The 14,311-nt window shown below is 39.9% G+C and overlaps 1 pseudogene; it reads left to right on the plus strand.

The window, feature by feature from the left end:
• The first annotated feature begins 12,179 nt into the window (after positions 1–12,179).
• LOC149029324 (AP2/ERF and B3 domain-containing transcription factor At1g50680 pseudogene) lies at positions 12,180–13,244 on the plus strand (annotated as a pseudogene).
• Positions 13,245–14,311: the final 1,067 nt, after the last annotated feature.

Raw genomic sequence — 14,311 nt, forward strand, 5'->3', positions numbered from 1 at the left:
GAAGTACCTTCTTCTTTTACTAAGACCGTGCTTACTGCCGCTGGAGAAATGGCTAAGTATGTGAATAACTGTTCTCCCGTTGAAGGTCGGGCTAAGAGAGGTGGAGTCCCGAGCTTCTCCTTCAAATTCTTGAACACTTTCTGACATTCATCTGTCCATAAGGTATCCTTTGCCTTCCCGAGCTCTTTAAGAGCTTTGAAGAAAGGCAAACATTTCCCACCCGATCGTGAGATAAATCTGTTTAAGGCTGCTACTCTTCCAGTTAGGCATTGGATGTCTCTAACCGTCCTTGGTGACTCCATCTCGAGCAAGGCTTTGATTTTCTCCAGGTTGCCTCAATTCCTCGTTGGGATACCATAAACCCAAGGAATTTTCCGGAAGAAACTCCAAAAGCACATTTCTCCGGATTTAGCCTCATCTGGTATGTTCTCAAAGTATCGAAGACTTCTTCAAGATCTTCCAGATGACTTCTTCGGACGATACTCTTTATGAGCATATCATCCACATATACTTCCATATTTCTTCCTATTTGGTCTTTGAAGACTTTGTTTACCATTCTCTGATAAGTGGCCCCAGCGTTCTTCAATCCGAAGGGCATTATTTTATAAAAGTAACTTTCTCGATCCGTCATGAAGGCCGTATCCCTCTCGTCCTTGGCATTCATCATAATCTGATTGTATCCCGAGTAAGTGTCCATGAAGCTCAATACTTCATGTCCTGCTGTGGCGTCGATCAAAAGGTCGATCCGGGGAAGTGGATAGCAATCCTTTGGGCATGCTTTATTCAAGTCTGCGTAATCTGTACACATTCTCCATTTGCCGTTGGCTTTCTTCACCATGACTACATTCGCCAACCAAGTTGGGCATTCTATGGGTTTTATAAAACCCAATTGCTCTAGCTTCTCCACTTCGGTTCTGTTGGCAGCATGTTTCTCGAGCGAAAAATTCCGTCTTTTTTGGATCATTGGAATTGCATCGTCCCTGATCCATAAGCTATGTTCTGCAACTCTTCGATCTATTCAGGGCATGTCTTCGACCGACCACGCGAATACATCTAGGTTGTTTTGGAGAAACTCGGTGAGTTCTTCCTTGAATTCTGTAGGTTGTTCTGAACCGATCATTGTCCCTCTCTCGGGAAGATCCGGATGAAGTTGAATTCGCTCAAGTTTCTCAACAGGTTCGGCTCTTTGCATAGCTTCTTCATCCCGGTCATCCCGAATTTCAATACTCATTGTATTGCCCGATCTCTCGGCTTTTTTGACTTTCTTAAGATAATTCACATAACATTGTCTGGAGAGTCGTTGATCAGAAGAGCACTCCCCGACTCCCGCTGTGGTTGGAAACTTCAACTTCATATGTGTTGGAAAAACCACCGCCCCTAAGGCATTAAGAGTTGGCCTCCCGAGTAAGACATTGTAAGCTGAAAGGTCCCGAACCACCATGAATGTTGCTTGGACGACTGCATCCCGAGGGGAGGTCCCGATCCTTAGATCCAATTGGATGGTCCCTTCGGATATGGCGGACGACCCGGCGAACCCATATAAGTGAGTCCCGCATGGAGTCATCATCTCGTCCTCAAACTTCAATTTCTTAAATGCTTCATAAGATAGTAAGTCGGCGGAAGATCCCGTGTCCACAAGAACTTGGTGAACTTCTCGATTTGCCAATTTCACTTTGATAATTATAGCATCGTCATGAGGAGAAGTGACGCCCTTGAGATCTTCGTCGGTGAAGGTTATTGGATCTGGGCATAAGTCATTTCTTCGTTTTCTTGGCAACTGCATCGATCCAACGAACCGTGCCTTTTGTTTCGCCTTCTTAATGTATTCTTCCGTCGGATTTCCCAAAACAATGTAAATGGGGGAAAACTCCCGAGTGTCGGGTTTCTTCTCTGGATTCTTATCTACCCTCTCGGGACTTTTGGATCTGAGTCTTTTTGTTGATCTAGGTGGGGACTTCTCTCGGTCTTGTCGGATCTTCTGAAGATATTTTTCAAGATGCCCTGCTTGGATGAGCTTCTCGATCTCGACCTTGAGATTTCTGCACTCATCCGTATGGTGGCCGTAGTCCTTGTGGAAACGGCAATACTTCGTCATATTCCTATCTTCGGGTCGGGCTTTTATCTTACCAGGCCACTTCAAGTTTTCTTTATCTCTAATCTGTAACATAATTTCTGACCTCTTAGTATTAAGAGGTGTAAAGTCCCCATTGGCGAGTCTTTCTTTCCAACCTCCCTTGTTGTCATCTCTTGCCCGAGTATTTGAATTCTGACCTCTTTCTCCATAATTCTTCTTTTCCTTCATCCCTCTTGTGGACTCTTCTCGGGCTTCGATAACTTTTGCAACCGTTGCTTGCTTTTGGCATTTCTTAAGAAGTGCTCCATAAGTCCTCGGCTTATCTTGGAGCAATACCTCAAGTAAACGTCTTTGGGTTATTCCACTCCATAGAGCATTGTACGCTACTGTGTCATCCAACTCTTCTACCTCAATAGCCACTTTATCGAATCTGAGAAGATAGTCCCGAACGGACTCATTTGGTTTCTGCCTAATGGCAAAAAGGCTATCTGCTGTCTTCTTACTCCCGATGCAACTTCGGAACCGGGCAATAAATTTTCTCCCGAGTTCTCGAAAGTTTTGGATGGATCTTGGCGGTAGGCTAGAAAACCATTTTATCACCGGGCCTTTGAGAGATGCCGGGAAGGTTCGGCACAATAGCTCATCTTCTTGACCAATAACAGCCATGACAGATTTAAAATAACTAATATGTTCTCGAGGATTGGACTTACCTTCATAGGGAGTAAATGTCGGCATGATAAAGTTCGGTGGAAGAGGTGCTCTCATAACTTCTTCTGAGAAGGGTTCTCTGTCAACCACGTCATAGTCGTCATCCAGGTCCCGATCATCAAGCCGTCTCTCCATGGCATCTAACCTTCTCCCGAGACCATGCGCCTCTTGACGCTCTTGGGGAGACCGAACACTTCCGAGATCAAAATATTGGGAAGTTGGTCCATGAGAAGATCCATAGTGACTGACCGATCCTCTCGGGTCATTAGATCTGGAATGGCCTCTTCCATGGCTTTCGCCTTCTTGTTCTCGAACTCCTTCATTTCTGCGCTCTTTTCTGGGTAAATCTTGAGTTTGCCTGAGCTCAGCCAAACGATTGAAAACACTTCCCCTCGTCCGATCTCCTCGGGGAAGTGGTTCTTCAATACGAACTCCTTGAGATCTTTCTCCAACTCGTTCGGCTGGTTGTCTTGGTATTCTGGGATTTCTCCTTTCTTCATTCACCGGACGTTGCCTATCCCGAGTCTGACGGACGGCTTCACGCCTTCGTCCTTCTTGGGAATTTCTAGGGGGTCCAGGAGGTACCCCGATTTGATGGACTAAGCCTCGAACATTTGTTGTTGGACTTCTCTTTGCATATTCTGCAAATCGGCCACTGTCGCTGGAATTGGAGGTTGACTCGAACCGCCTTCTCCAAATGGAGTTGGAATAGTTAACGAGGGATTCTCCGGAACTCCTTCTTGACCTTCCTCTGGAATAGGAATTTGTCGATCTAGAGAAGGGAGAGTTTGTTCTTCAATACGTCCGTTTTCTATCTCCCTCTCCCTCGCTCTAGTGAGAATTTGAGAACTTGTCACCTGAGGTGTGGTACGTCTCGTCATGACTTTCTGTGACGTTTCCCACAGACGGCGCCAATTTGTTGCGTCTAGAACTTCTTCGAGAGCCGGATATAGAGATGACCACCTTAAGAGCTCTCCAGCCAAGTTGGAATAACTGGGATGCCTGCACACACAAAGAAAGCAAGAAGGGTCTGGCCTAGTTTTGGCCGGGGAACCGCCTCCGACGCTCAAGTCAGCCTAGGCAACAATAAGAGTTCTTGAGAGAGTTCTCAAGAACGTAATGAGTAATTACTCAGATGAAAGTTCTCGTACCTTTCTCCATGTAGGAGGTGGGTTTATATAGAGGTTACCTGGAGGCGGTGATTCCTTAAGTTCCGGATCGATAGTTGAGGAGTGAGTGGAGTAGTGGAATAGCGGCTCCTTCTTTGTCGCACCTGATAGTGCCGTTATGCTGACTCACCTCCCGAATTCTCGGAATAGATATGCTGAGTGTTTATGCGTAACTAACTCTTCTTGACTTGGTCAAGAGAGTCTTCTGAGAAATGCTTGAGTTGGATATATATTCTTCCCGAGTGAGGCACTCGGGACCCTTCTCCAACGAAGAGATCAGCCTGCCTAAGGGGGTTTTCTGTGCTTCTCAAGGGAGAACACTATTCCTCCCGAGTCTTCAGAATAATCATGGCCCGAGGGGGTTTTCTGTGCCTCTCAAGGGAGAACACTATTCCTCCCGAGTCTTCAGAATAATCAAGTCCTGAGTGGGTATGCGTTTTCTCCATAAGGGATTCTCAGAATCCTCCTAAGAGGACTTCCCTTAAGAAGACTTCTCTATCCCGAGTGGGGGTGTACGTTCGTCCCGAGGGGGGGTCCTCAGGATATATGTTCTCCACAACAGTTTCCAACTGCTTCTTGCAAAGCAACAATCCCTAAATACATTTAATACATCTTCCACCTCTGTCATGCAAAGATTGCATTTATCATTATCTTGAAGATGCAAGTGCCGCTTTCTAGCATTAGTCATCAACCTATTCTTTACAACTAGCCAAAAGAAACTACAAAATCGGTTTGGAAGATGAAGTTTCCAAGAAGTATTCCAAAAAATTTCATCGAATATTCCCATATCTACAGCTGGTTCGTTCTTTATCAATGTCTCATATATAGAGCGTATCGAAAAAATACCTTCAGTGGATGGGATCCAAGACATCACATCAGATCCATTGTTACTAGAGGGGAGTGGGAAATCCTTCAGTTTGGTGCAGATTTCTGTAGGGAAGTATCCCTCAATTTTTGTTGTCCATTCCATGCCATTACTTTCTAAGTATTGGTTAACGACTTCCCACTGCCGGGAACTGGAGAAATCACATGGTCTTCCAAATTACCTTCTATGTCTAACCAGTTGTCCCTCCAGAAATAAGTGTTCCATAGTTCCTTCATCAGATTTGGGTGCTTTTGAAAGAGCTGCTTCTGCGAATGACTCAACGGATACTACTTACAATCAAAAATTTCCCATCTAATATCATGGAAGGAAATGGGATTTTTGAGAAATGGGGTTGGGAACCATCGATTGCAACATCTAATTGGACTGACTGATCCCAGGGAGCAAAGGGGGGGGCGCCCGGGAAAGGCGCAGGCAAGCGATCAAGAGAAAAAAAGGGGCAATCGGACTCAATGCCACAGGGCAAAGAGCGCCTTTGTGCTGCATGGTGGCCTGCATTACACCTTTCAGAAAAGGAGGAAGAAAGTTGACCAGAGTTTCCTGATGTGAAGGGTACGACCCCAGTCTTCACTTCAACAGTTCATTAGTTTAATGTTTAATAAGATAGAGGTGGGAAAGCCTACGGTACCGTAAAGGAGGATGGATTCATCACTTCGGGCCAAATCGATGACTTAGAACGAATCGACCACTAGACGTTATGCTTACGTAATGAACTGTTTGCGGATGTAGGACTAGCTTGACAGACTAAGGGAAATGGCCACTGCTACAACTTCTCCCACTAACTGATAGACCAATGGCGATAGACCGGCATCCACCACTAGCCGGCGGAATGGAAAGAATCGAAAGTTGCTCGTCACTCTATTTCTTTAGAGCCTTTCCGACGCTTGGGAAAAGATAGAACCCAAGCAAGACCAACACTGGTCACAAGACGGCGGCCATTTCCCGGGGTCAGGTTTCTGACAAGGGACTACAGCCTCGGGAGCCCCTATTTGAGTAAGCTGATCGTAGACCACCCTGAGCTGAATGTCTTCTTGCCTACCCTCTCGCCTGAAACTTTTCCTTACGTACTACTCTATATTAAGAGTATGTTGTCGGTAAGACCTAGCTTGTGCCGTAAACTGACTTACTGCTGGATGTCGGTACCCAGCTATCCTAATGACGTAGTTGTCCCTCCAGAAATAAGTGTTCTTTCCATCTCTAATTTTTATTTTGCAATGCTCCTTCATTATATTTTCAACTCTGCAGATAGCTCGCCACAATGGAGAATCAGGAGAGTCTGCTTTATCAAAAGTTCTTTTTTTTTTTTTTTGGTTTGCCAACCCCGGTGTATAAACCGATGGTTCGACCCGCGTCGCACACCTGGCTGTGGTGGGTGAGTCTCCCAGCGGGGATTTTTTGCATCCACAAGGATTTGATACCGAAACCTTGCTTAAGGGAACCAAGCTGCTTACCACTTGGATCAAAAGTTCTTTATTAGTGATTAAATCGCGTTGCATTTAAAATAACAATATTTATGAGTTATTTTGTACAATATCTAATTTGAATAATATTTTTCTTTATTAAGAATTGATATAAGAGAATGAAATCAGCGAGAGGAAATTCTTTTTTATAATTTTAATTTAATTTAATTTAATTTAATTTAATTATAAATTTAAAGAATATTTTATTTTATTTTTAGAAACTAAAAAGCCAATTAGTATGCCAATTATAATGGCAATTAATAAGGACATCAACACGGCTTCCCCTAGAAATCTAGTACAACATTAAGTGCATGCTTAATATACGAGAAAAGGTCGCTTTTCAATAATATGTTTGGATACGCATATTAATACGATGATTAATACGCATATTTACTAACTATGAACCTTCCATTTAATTGATTGAAGAAACTAAATCCAATTTTGATATAATAATAATATTTATCCTTCAAAAAAAAAATAATATTCATCCTTAATGTTTTTTGAACCTCATAGGAGGGTACTTTGACTACTCCTCAAAGAAGTTAGGAGTTACATATATAATTTAAATGTGAAGTGGGGCTTCGCCCCTAGACCGGAAGGAATTCACACTCTAACCTCTTATGTGGAGGGGTTGGTCTCTTGCCAATTGAGCAACCTACTATATCTATTTTGGGTACAAAGGCTCTTTTTATATATAGAGGAAGAGGATATTATATATACCATTAATGAAAGTCGAATACACGATCTCTTGACTAAGAGATGTTGGTCATTACTAGGGGTGTTCCATAGAGTTCCCTAGTATGTTGATTCTTTGGTTGATGACATTCACACACTTCAACGGAGTTGTAGGGATTGCCTCATTTTACACCATGTTCTTGAGTTGAACCAAGGAGCAGACTTATTGGCAGGGTTTCACCATGCTCCTGGCGAGATACAATTTGACCCGGGGGCGGAAGAATGAAAGCCAGATAACCTTTCCATTTGAGGTCCCACCTCTAAACTATTTTATTAAATTAAAGAATAGATCCACATATATTTTGTGGGGCCCACACATATTTAAAAAAATGATAAATTATTGATAATGATTTTTTTTTCCGACAAAATATAGGTAAAATTAAAGCAACAATATAAAAAAATATATACACATGACTTCAACCATAAAAAGTTAAATGCAAACCAAAATTTTCTTTGGTAGGAGATGTAAACCAAAAATTTTTTTTAGGTAAGAGATGCAAAACCGATTTGAGCATGAATTCAAAGATCCAATAGGTAGTTGGATAGACTATTAGAAAATTTGATCATGAATTCAACTACCTAGTCTATTTTTTTTTGGATATCATTGTCTGTAATGATATTGTTGGAAAACCATACTATACTTATTTGCAGTTCGAACCATTAAAACCGAACCTCACCGGCCCGTTATAGCCTAAATCAACCCGAACCGACCCTTAATGGTTGTGTTTGGGCTAAGGATCGCAAAACCCAAACCGCAACTCGTTATAACCCGTCTTATAGTTTTACATTAAATATTATTTGAATCATCATATTACCACTAGGTAGTTGGATAGACTATTAGAAAATTTGAGCATGAATTCAAAGATCATTCTACTACTTGTAAAGGACAATTAGAAGGATTAAGTATGAATGTACCAAGTTTGTATAAATTAAGTAAATATTTATCCAATCCAAAGGTATTTCTTTTGCGTATCAAACTAAATACCAACCCAAAAAAAGAGACATATTTCTTAGAAGGGAAAAAATTCAACTTTTACACAAAACAAGAACCCAATTTCAAGACAATCAATCATAAGCCATAGCACAAGTTAGAATTTAAAAATGATTTTGGTTTGAAGGTTTGTTTCACGAGGACTATCTAGTGGAGCTTGAGGAATGAGCTTATAGTTTCTATGTTACTACTATATAGGTTCTTGATTTCTAAAAAGTGAGTGGGATTTCTACAACGTACAATGACTTTCATTTTTTAATGGAAATTGATCAATAAAATTTTGTTTTCCATAGAATTTTAGCTCTTGTTGCAAGATGCATAACTATTTCTTTATATTTTTTTTTCTTGCATACCATAAATTGTTAGCCCAAATCGTTAGTTAACCTAAGTATAGACTGCTACTAAGTATAGACTGCTAGCCCAAAAATCAAACCGCACCAAACCGAAACTGGCCCGAAACCGTTATTTTGCTAACGGGTCGTGTTTGGGCTGGGTATTTTTTAGTCCGAAACTACCCAAAACGGCACTGTTGACATCTATAGTCATTACCAATCGAGCAACCCTACGATTGTTTATACCTATTTTATTGGTAAAAACATGACCATCAGGATCTTACAATCAATTTTACCCGATGAAGTGAGATTTTGACTATCTTACAAAAAAATTACTTTAAATATTAATTTTTATTTGAAAAATCTAAAATGCCCTTAAACCAATAAGGTCTCCTAACTGTCCTCCCATTCTCTCTTGGCGAGTGGAGGCTAACCATTTATCCCCTCATCCCTTCCCTTCTAAATTTTAAAATCAAATTAAGGATCAACCTGACTTGGAGCAATCACGAGTTAGGAATAAGGAGTTGGGCGGATATTGAGTAATTTATTTATTTATTATTATTATTTTTTGTTTTTTGGTGCCATGGTTGTATTAGAGACCCAAAGAAACTCCCTACACCCAACCCTATTTGTGAGGATGTCAATAAAACCCTAGGGTATGAATTGGCTCAAAATTTATGTTAAGTCCGACCCAAAGCCCGACTCAATTTTTCAACCCAAATGATAGGTTTTGATAACAAAATAACTAGCCCTAACAGAGTCGGTTAAAGTTTCGGTGATTTGGGTTTGTCTCCCAAACCAACTCAACTCGGCCCTACCACCCCTATTTAATCTAACAGATTTTACAATTATATGTATAATAACTTTGAATATCTGTTTAACCATGTTTCTAACAACCCTTTAGTTTACTTGCAAATACAAATAATTCTTAAGTAGGGAGGTCTTTGCCTTTACACTACCACACACCCCCCCCCCAAAAAAAAAAAAAAAAAAAAAAAAGAAAAGAAAAGGAAAGAAAGAACGAAAAGTTAGAGGTTAAGAGTTTGAATCCCCTGGAGTCACTAACCTATGCTTCTTGTTTTGTTAAAAAGTCTAGGCTCCATTAGGGTAAACTTAGGTTAACTCAACCCTATCAATGTAAATCAACACCAATTAAGCTTAAAAGGCCTGTCAAAATAGGGTTTGAATTTGGGGTTCTTAAGGTTCTTAAGCCTAGGATAGAATTGGATATTGACTTTAAGGTATAGGTTATTAGGGTAGCTGCCTAACCCAAACCAGCCCTAGACACCCAAAACCTATTTTAGCTTAGTTGAATCAATCTCCATTGGATTTTACGTGAAGATGATTTTTTTTTCTTCTTCTTTTCTTGGGGGGTCATAAATGCATTTTTCGTATATAGGGGATGGAGGTATTGCATATGCCATCAGCAAGGGTCAACCCTACGACTTCTTCACTAAGGAAAGTTGGAATTACCAATCAAACAGCTTTGCATTGAAAACTTATTTTGGTCCAAAGGCGCTTTTTATTCAAACAAACAAAGTTATATTTCCCAATCACCCTGATGAATCATAGAGAATGGAATTTAGCCAAACAATTACGGCCCAAATTTGACAATAGGGTGTGAAAAATTATAAGATTGCTTGAACCAGGTATAATTGAAGTAGAACCAAACCGAAAGATGTTCTTTGAGTTAAATACAAAATCTGTATCCGATTCAATTTCAATTCATACGAGCTGATTCCTTGGTTGGACCAAAACGAAACCAAAATTCTATGAAAACGAATTGATTGGAAGCCGAGCTGCTGAAGTTTCGAAATTTAAACCGAAAAAATCAGATATTTCAAGATTACTTGCCTTATTTAGGACTCGTTTCAAATATATTCTGATCGTTGGAAGCTTCGAATGGTAATTTTCGAAGTCTATACTATACCCCATAAATAAAGGTGTCACTTTGTAACCGAACGTCAGATCCAAAATCGAACCGCCTAGATTGGACCTGAATGAACCGAATTAAATCGATTTGAATTCGATTAATCAATTGCAGTTTTGATTGCATTTGGTTTTGATTCGGTCTAGAGATTAGATGAAACCAAACCAAATAGCCGAATATATTTCTCTATGATACGGTATTGGTTAGGGTGTCATGCCGATGGTATGTACTACATTTGTGAATATGTCACTATGCCATACATTTTACATATCAAAACAGAACCGAAATTAAATCATACTATTTAATGTGTCTCAGTCAATTACTATCAAGGTTCCGACCGATACTCGGTCGCCTTCTCGTGTCTAGAGACGATGAGCCTTGCAAAAGAAGATTAGACGCGGGCCGGCTAGGATGCCGGGCAACGTCTCCGACGGTAAAGTCAGTCGGTGACCAGATTGAGATCCTGTGCGTGTGTAACAAGAATTTACTCAGTAAGAGTTTGTTTTCTTACCGGGGTGGTGACTTTCTTTAAATAGTATGCGGGTTACCTTTTTGGTGACAGATAAGCTTCCCCGACGGTGGTTGTTCTGCCTAATCAGCCCTGGACGTACTCCCCCGACTATTGTTCCGCCTAATCAGCCCGACAGGCTCCCCAAACAATCGTTCCGCCTAATCAGCCTTAGGGTTGACCTTTCGTTTACGGCAATGCTGCCATATCGGTGTAGCGTGAGTGAAGCCTTCCATATATGTGGTGCAGTTGGCTAAGATCGCAACTACGTTGCTGGTGTTACCCATGTTCGGGTGCAGTTGTCACATTCAGGTCTAGGCCCAGTTGTTACGTTCAGGTGCAGACCCGGTTACCCATGGTCGGGTTCAGCCCTAGCCGGGTATGATCTTTCCGCATCACTATTTAATACTACATTCATACGATATTTTGTATTGAATTGTACTGTAACACTACAGTATTGATATGCAAATGTGGGTAAAAAAATGAAAATGAAATATCAATTTTAGGTATCAACTTTCTGTAACATATCGAATTACCGATAAAATACCATTTTACACCCTTACAGGCCTTACTTGTCCCCTTCAATTCCCTCATAAGTCATTTTATTATTGTTAGTTGATATCCGGATTGATTATTTCTGGATTGTTTGAATCTATTTTTTTTTCTGAAGGATTATTTGAATCTTGAGGTTCCTTTTGCTTAAAATTAGGTTACAGAGAAGGGAAGGCAAATTATTTTTGAAAACAAAATAAAATTTCGTGATCATGTTTGTTAAACTGTGTGATAAATCTAAAATATAACCACAACTTTTCTGATATAATACTGATTTTGTCTTTTAAATCAAAGATTTGATTGCAAAGTGAACTGAGATTTTACTTTTACGAATAATAGCACGTGAAAAACAAGTAGACATCTATTTTAGGAGCCAACGAAGGATTTCAAAATCACTGCACATTTTCACATCGTATCTTCAGTTTCCATTAATGGAACAGAAATATATTTTCTTTGCTCAAAACGATCTTCATGGGTGCAAGATTCTATCTAATTTACAACACCATATAACTCTGTCTTACTTAATTGCTTCTGCAGATTCAAATCTGTCTCGTTTCTCTGCTCTTCCATTCCCCTGTGGGTTGTTTCTGGCTCTCTTGGTACGTGACCATTAATTCTTCTCTTCTTCAACTTCATTAATCACTGCAAGTTAGTTCTTTAAATTGCTTCTTTATGTTCTTCTGTTTCTATTCATTCCTCCTGAGATTTGTTAGTTTAATCGTTATTTTGGCTTGATTTTAGTTAAACTTGTTGATGATTGATGATCTATGCATATAACCCATATGAGAAAGTTCTCTGAACTAGCTTTATTCTGTATATGCAGAACTGTGAATTAACATGGAAGAGGAGATGAGAAGTACTATTTCAAATGGGCTGGGAATAATCGATGTGGGTAATGTTGCAGAACGCTCTGATTCAAACAGTAGTTCAACAACTCCACCATGTTTAACACAAATCAAGGATAAAAAAAACAAAAATTCGTCTACATACCCAAGATTCAAAGGAGTAGTGAAGCAGCAAAATGGCAACTGGGGTGCTCAAATTTATGCTAATCACCAAAGAATCTGGCTGGGAACATTCAAAACTGAAAGCGAAGCAGCAATGGCTTATGATAGTGCAGCTATCAAACTGCGAAAAGGGGATTCGCATCGTAATTTCCCATGGAGCGCAATTACAATCCATGAACCTCAGTTTCAAGATCTCTTTTCTACTGAAGCAATTCTGGGTTTGATCAAAGATGGTTCTTACCACTCAAAGTTTGTTGATTTCATTATGACCCAATGTTTGAACATTGGAAACAACTATCACATCTCAGGAACCAACCAAAATCCCCAGAGAAAGGAACAGGGTATCTTGTATCATGAACTATTTCAAAAGGAATTAACACCAAGTGATGTAGGAAAGCTCAATAGGCTTGTGATTCCGAAAAAACAAGCAATGGCATACTTTCCTAAAATTCATGATGAAGCTGGAACAGAAGAAGAGAGCCCAGATAATCATCTTTATGTAACTTTCTTTGATACCCAGAATAAACCATGGAGCTTTCGTTACTGTTACTGGAAAAGTAGCCAGAGTTTTGTATTCACCAAAGGTTGGAATCGGTTTGTGAAGAAAAAAAATTTGAAAGCTAATGATATAGTCACCTTTTATTCCTGTGATTATAGAAACATTCATCCTGGAAAGCTGCAAGCATACTATATGATTGAAACAAAGTCCAAGAATGGGGAAGAGACAGGAGATGATGGATGTGGAGAAGGAAGAAGGAATCATCTGGAATTGCAGCAGCAGGGTTTGGAAGGGATTAATCCTCAAGGTTTAATGGAGCAGGAGCAGAGCATGATCAGAGGAGAGCAGATTATTAACAAAGGAATTAGATTATTTGGAGTGAACATTTTTGTTTAGTGAAAACAATAGAGAAGATGGTTTATCTAGGCTTCTCTCTAGCTAGTGAATTCTTTTCCTTATTCCTTCTTTTCTTCTTTGAGTAAAGGCCAAAGAGCTAATGTTTTCTCTGTCCTTGATTGAGCTAATTAATTTCTAATCTCTTTTGTTGCAATTTGATGAATTTGGTGCTGATTTGATTGAACTCAAATCTCTGATTAAAAGGATTATATTGGAGATTAGATTATTCTAGTCAACTAATTAATAGTAAGACTTAATTAGGCCCAAAAAAGAAAAAGGGGAGAAGAACGAAGCATTGCATCCAAACGGCCTTCTTGTTCTAGTTTTGGTGTCAAGAAACCCATAATTGCTTAACTGCATTTCTCTGTTTTAATTTGCTTATCCATATACTCTGATGATCACAATCTGCATCTACTCTTGCTGCTGTTCTCATACCCTGAGTTGCTGAATTTCTCTGTTTTTTTTTCTTTTTTATAATTTACATAATCATTCTCTTCAACTGGCCGAGTAACCTCATGGCTCAGACGAATCACTTGATCCAAAACTAGGGTTTCAGTTTTCTCCTTCAGTTGGAAGAAGTATTAGCATCAACTAAGGTGAACATAATACATAAAACGAGAGAGACGTAAGTAATGCTTTTTCCTGCAAATGTCGATTTCATGCCTTGTAATTTGGTTTATTTGATCCCTCAACCAATGATAATAGGAATTGCAGATTAACTAGACTTAATAGAGTAGCAGAGAACGAAAGAGAGCTGGTGCAGCCGTGCAAGGAAGTTTAATTAGAAATCCTAAATAGTAAATTAAGAAGTAAAATTGGGAATAGAAAAAATGGAAAACTGAAAACCTTGTTTTGGATGAAATGATTCGTCTGAGATTAAAAAGCATTGGAACTAAACGAAGCCATACCTTGATGAAGCAGCTGCACCACCACCGGGATAGGAAATCCACCGGATTTCCAGCATTTTCATGGTGAAGTAGATGCCGCCAGCGGTGATTGGGCTTGTGACTCCACAAGTTAAATGGTTTGATCGGCAGAAATGAACCTTCGACTTCTTTACTAGAGGC

This window comes from Hakea prostrata, chromosome 1, assembly GCF_041222555.1.
Source record: "Hakea prostrata isolate BN-2017 chromosome 1, UWA_Hpros_2, whole genome shotgun sequence".
In the NCBI taxonomy this organism is placed as follows: domain Eukaryota; kingdom Viridiplantae; phylum Streptophyta; class Magnoliopsida; order Proteales; family Proteaceae; genus Hakea; species Hakea prostrata.